The sequence below is a fragment of the Pinus tabuliformis genome, chromosome Q, assembly GCF_031772625.1.
Source record: "Pinus tabuliformis cultivar Carrire ecotype Pingquan chromosome Q, CPIR1, whole genome shotgun sequence".
Lineage (NCBI taxonomy): Eukaryota > Viridiplantae > Streptophyta > Pinopsida > Pinales > Pinaceae > Pinus > Pinus tabuliformis.
The window spans coordinates 647899314-647904774 of record NC_142296.1 but is presented as its reverse complement, the minus strand read 5'-3'; positions in this window follow the sequence as shown (position 1 = coordinate 647904774).

Here is a 5461-nt window from a genome sequence, read left to right as displayed (position 1 = left end):
TTTTCCCACTATATAAAACATTAGGTCATAAAATAATCTATTTAACGTGAACGTATTTTCAAGAAACGCAAGATAAAATCAAAAATATTAAATTTAATAATGTGATTGTCCCTTTTAAATGCTTGAATTTCTACAAAATTTTTCATGAAATCTCAATGCTCCTCCCACAATCTTGCACAACCTTCATTCGCCCATTAGAAACAAAATTATGAATTCAAAATAATGCAAATCTAAAATATGTATACATTTAAAAACTATTTAAGGCTAAAAAACCCTTTTTGCGCACAGCAGCAGCAGGTGTGATCTGAATGGGGGCCCTGAGGACCCTCCTCCACCAGAGATCCTTGCGTTTAGGACGTTGATCGGCGACAATAGTAAACACCCAGCAAGGGAAACTCAACGCAAGTTTGTAAAGAAACTGGACAACATTCCCATAGTCGGCTTGCCCGTTGAAGATTCTTGTAGATCTGCTTTGAATTTAGCTGAAAGAGGGCTCATCGGTCAATTTACAGGGCTATGGCCTTCCCCCATGGCTGTCGAGGCGTGGGTACAGAGGATCTAGCGACCACTAGTAAAGGAAGGCATCGGAAGCTTCCTGGTTGGTAAGGGCTTTTTTGTCTTTGTGTTTGATTCAATAGAAGACAGAAATCTCATCTTTAGGAATGGACCATATTTCATGGGCCCTCACGGTCTGCATCTAAACTCATAGTCACCATATTTCGATCCGATAGAAGATGTGTCGTCAGCAGTTCCAGTGTGTGTGCGCCTCCCTCATCTTCCACTGCACTACTGGAACCCGAAGTCACGAGAAACGATTGGTAACACCTTGGGAAAATACATAGACAGAGCAGAGAGAAGGGAGCAGTATTCATGTGCAAGAATATGTGTCGAAGTCGACTTGGAAATAGGGTTACCTGAAGCCATAAAGTTAACAATAGCAGATTGATCCTATATCCAAGAGTTAGACTATGAGCAGCTACCATTCAAATGCAGAAATTGCCATGAATATGGGCATTTCGCAAGCTACTGCAAAAAAAAAGGAGGAGGAAGCTCTAGAGAAGTCGAAAGGAGAGAAATGGATCCAGGTGCAAAAAGCAGTCCAGAACAAGGTGAGTAACAGGAATAAAGGTATAGAGGTACCGATGGAGTCTGGAACTCCCTTAACAGGAATGGCTCAAACAGAAGGAAGAGGAGAACAACCAAAGACAATGGCCACAGTAAACCCATTTGAAACCCTCATCTCTTCAATCAAAATTCCAGATTCAGGGATAGAGGAGATTGAACGGCAAGTTCCCTCACTCGAAGCAGAAAAGAAGAACATGGAAGTAACCCAACTTGACTCCCTAGCAGGAACCTCCTCCTCACCCACATATGCAGAAATGACAAGGGAAAAACCCCTGGAAACCTCTAGGTCATCGGAAGACGAGACATTCAAGAGAACCTCTAAAAGACTTGGAAGGAAATCTCATAAGGAAGCCAGGGAAGAAGAGGCAGAGAGGAAAAAAATGCAAGGCAACCAATCCACCATTGAAATGTCTATCGGGAGAAACACCAGAACAAGGCCCTCTAAGGGGGGATCAACTCACTCCAATCCCACTAAATAATGAAACTAGTCTCTTGGAATTGTAGAAGCTTGGGGAACCCTTCGAAAGTTGAAGCAGTCAAAGATCTTCTGAAAATAGAAACTCCCGAGATCCTCATGCTCTAAGAGACTAAGATTGAAGGGGAAACCCTTCTTGAGATCAGCAAATTAAAATGGGGAAAAAACGCAGGAAAGGCCATTAGTGCAAGAGGTACCTCTGGTGGCCTAACAAGATTGTGGTCGGAGGACAAGTATCAACTAAAAAGCTCTTTTGAGACCCAACATTGGATATTCACCGAACTTCGGCACCTCTCTAGTAAGCTCTCCATCTCTCTCTTCAACCTTTATGTTCCAGTCTACCTTACAGAGAAGAAAGAATGCTGGCAAACCTTGTCTAATTTCTTAGACATTTACTCCCCTTAGAATATAATAGTGGCTGGAGATCTCAACCTCGTCATTGATCCAAAAGAAAAGAGAGGTGGCAATAGTGGCAGGGACCAAATGCTTCCATTAGTAGAGGAGCTGATACTTCATTGGGATCTTCTTGACTTCAAACCGAAGAAAGGTCTTTACACCTGGACAAACAATAGAGTTGGGGTAGAACACATCTCTGCTTGCCTAGATCGCTTCCTAGCGCAGAGCTCTTTGTTGCTAGGAAAAATATTGATCTCCTCGAAAATTCTCCCAAAGCTGGCCTTAGATCACAAACCTATTCTCTTACAGCTAGAAGAGGAAGAAAATTTGGGCCCTATCCCCTTTAGATTCAACCCGCTTTGGTCAGGGAAAGAAGGGTTCATGGAAACTGTTCTGGAGGCATGGTCCATACCTGTGACAGGATCTCCAAGCTTCGTGTGGGAGCAGAAACTAAAAATAACCAAGAGAGCTTTGAAAAAATGGATTAAAGAACCCTCAAATTCTCCTACCAGCAACAGAAAGGAGACAGTTCAGTTTTTATCATATCTGCAAATGGATTTGGAAAGTAAGGAGATCTCTGCTTCAGATTTAGAAAAAAAACAAGTCGTCCAAATCAAATCATTTCGCGCTTTCCGCCATGAAGAAGATACTTGGAGGCTTAAGTCTCATAGCCTGTGGATTAAAGCTGGAGATCGAAATACCTCTTTCTTCCATAGGAAATATAGAGCCCGACTATCTCGAAATCATATCTCTGAAATCACTTGCTCACATGGGACTGTGCTCAAAGGTCAAGAACAACTAAAAAAGGTAGCAAAATAGCGTTTCCAGAATCTGTATAAAGAGGAAGGGAATGGGAGTGAAGAAGTCACCTCTGAATTTCTCTCCCACATTCCATCTTTGGTAAGCAAGGAGGACAACACTAGTCTTATGAAACCTTTTTCCTAGGAAGAAATCTGTAAAGTAATATGGTCCATGGAACCAGACAAGGTACCAGGACCTGACGACTTCTCAATTCTTTTTTATAGAATCTGCTGGGAAATAATATAAACTGATCTTCTGAGGATGATTAAAGTTTTTCATCAAAAATCCGAAGTGGGAGGCAGTACAAATTCTACCTTCCTTGCATTAATACCAAAAGAAGTGAATTCAGGCACTTTTGAAAGGTTTAGGCCAATCTCGCTCTGCAATGAATCATACAAAATCCTGACAAAACTGCTGGCAAACAGAATCAAGCCACTGCTTGGGAAACTCATTTCTCCCACCCAAGGCGGCTTTGTCAAAGGGAGACATATTTTGGACAATGTACTACAGGTTCAAGAAGTCATACATTCCAGTTATATTCAGCAAGAGCAAGGTATGCTCATAAAGTTAGACATGGCAAACGCATTTGACCGGGTAAATTTTTCTTTCCTGTGCAAAGTCTTCCTTTCCTTTGGTTTCAGCTCTAACTTTGTCAATTTGATTAAAGCTTGCATTGAAAAGCCATGGATAGCTCCTTTAGTTAATGGAAGGCCAACAAACTATTTCCAAGCCTCAAGGGGAATAAGGCAAGGATGCCCCCTCTCCCCTTTCTTGTTCATTATGATGGCAGACTCGTTAAGTAGAAAACTGACAGCTGAAAAGAAAGCAGGGACAATTCCAGGAGTTAGGTTCACAAAAGGGCTAGAGCCTCTCAATCACACACTATTTGCAGATGATACTCTTCTTTTGGGCGGAGCCTCCATCAAGATAGCCAAAGTTTACAGTGGAATTCTTCAAAAATTCTATAGCATATCAGGAGCTCTTATAAATAAAAGGAAAAGTGCAATATAATGGTGGAATGTGGATCAACAAGCAATTTAGAGAATATCCCTCTCCTTAGGCTTTTTGGGATTCGCTACTTGGGATAAAATAAAATATCTTGGGTTACCAATAACCTTGGGCCCTAACAAATTATTGCTGTGGAAAGAGGTAATAAGCAAAATTAAGTCCAAGATTACAGCTTGGGGAGGTCAATGGCTCACTAATGCTGGCAAACTCATCCTTATAAAATATGTATTGTCCTCCCTGCTTATTTATTAGGCTTCCTTTCTTCTGGCTCCAAAGAAGATCACGGAACAGATCTCCAGACTTATCACGGATTTTCTGTGGAGAGGAGGAAGAGAAAATCAAAGAAAATTCCATCTAGTGAATTGGGATATAGTTAAACGCCCCATCTCTGAAGGAGTCTTGCAAATAAGAGACCCAGGCCTTGCCAATCTGGCTCTTGGAGGTAAAATACTTTGGACCCTCTTCTCAAACAACAAACACCCTGTCAGTCATGTCATAAAGAAAAAATATCTAAAAGTTTCATCGCTAAGGAAAATACAGATAAATAACAAATGGACGTCGATATGGTGTCTTTGCCTCTGTGGGATAGAGTTCTTCCAAAAGAATTTGTATCGCATTCCTGGCAATGGAAAAAACACGTTGCTTTGGCAAAACAACATAATGGGATAGTTGCTTTTGAGCAAAAATGAAGCAATCAAAGAAATCAGGAGCTGGCTCATTCAACAAGGAGCCCTCACCCTGGAAGATATCTCGACATGGGACGACTCCGGAAAATGGAGAACTTGGGAAATCTCCCGAGTTCCAGATCAAATGCATAGTCAAAAGACCCTCCTGGAAGAATATTTAACGGGACTGGCACCGGTTCACAGGCGTTTGACAGACAAATGGGGATGGGGAAAGATTGAAATATACAATGCAAGGCATGGATTTGCCTCTCTCCAACCACAACAGGCTTCGAGCCATACTGCATCTGTGTGGAAACAAGTCTGGGACCCTCTTGGTCTCCCCAAAATAAATTTCTTCACCTGGGTATTAATGCATGGGAAAGTACTAACTGGTGACAATCTGACCAAAAGAGGTATTCATGGGCCACATCGGTGTTCTCTCCGCTGCAAAGTCCAGGAAACCATGGGGCATCTATTTGTGGATTTCTCTTTTGCTTAAGAAGTTTGGGACTACATCCTTCAAGGCCTCAATGTCTCTGCCCCATCACAAGTCAAAGTAGCTAACCTTTTTAGCACCTGGAGAATGTGTTATCCCCACATGACCCTGTTATCACTCAGGTTGTCCCTTGGCTCCTTAAGGGATACGGCCGAGGTAACCACAAACCAATCTTTGGGCTACAGGTCCTAGCCTACCTGCAGTCAGAGGGGGCTCTCTCTTTAAAATTTAGCTTTGTTTTGGGTTGATTTTAGGCTAGTTATGGTGTACATGGGTTTTGTTTTGATTTTGGTGGGAAGGATGATGTTTTCAAGCAGAGTTGGGATGCATAGAGTGAGAAGTTCTTACCATTGGGCATGGAGTCATGGATTAGGGCTTACTGTTGCGTTTTCTTGGTCATAAGAGGAATACAGAGCAGGATAGCTACACATAGAACAATATCAAGCTGGAATAAAGATGGAATGAAGGTCAGAGATGAAAGGCAACTAAGAATCT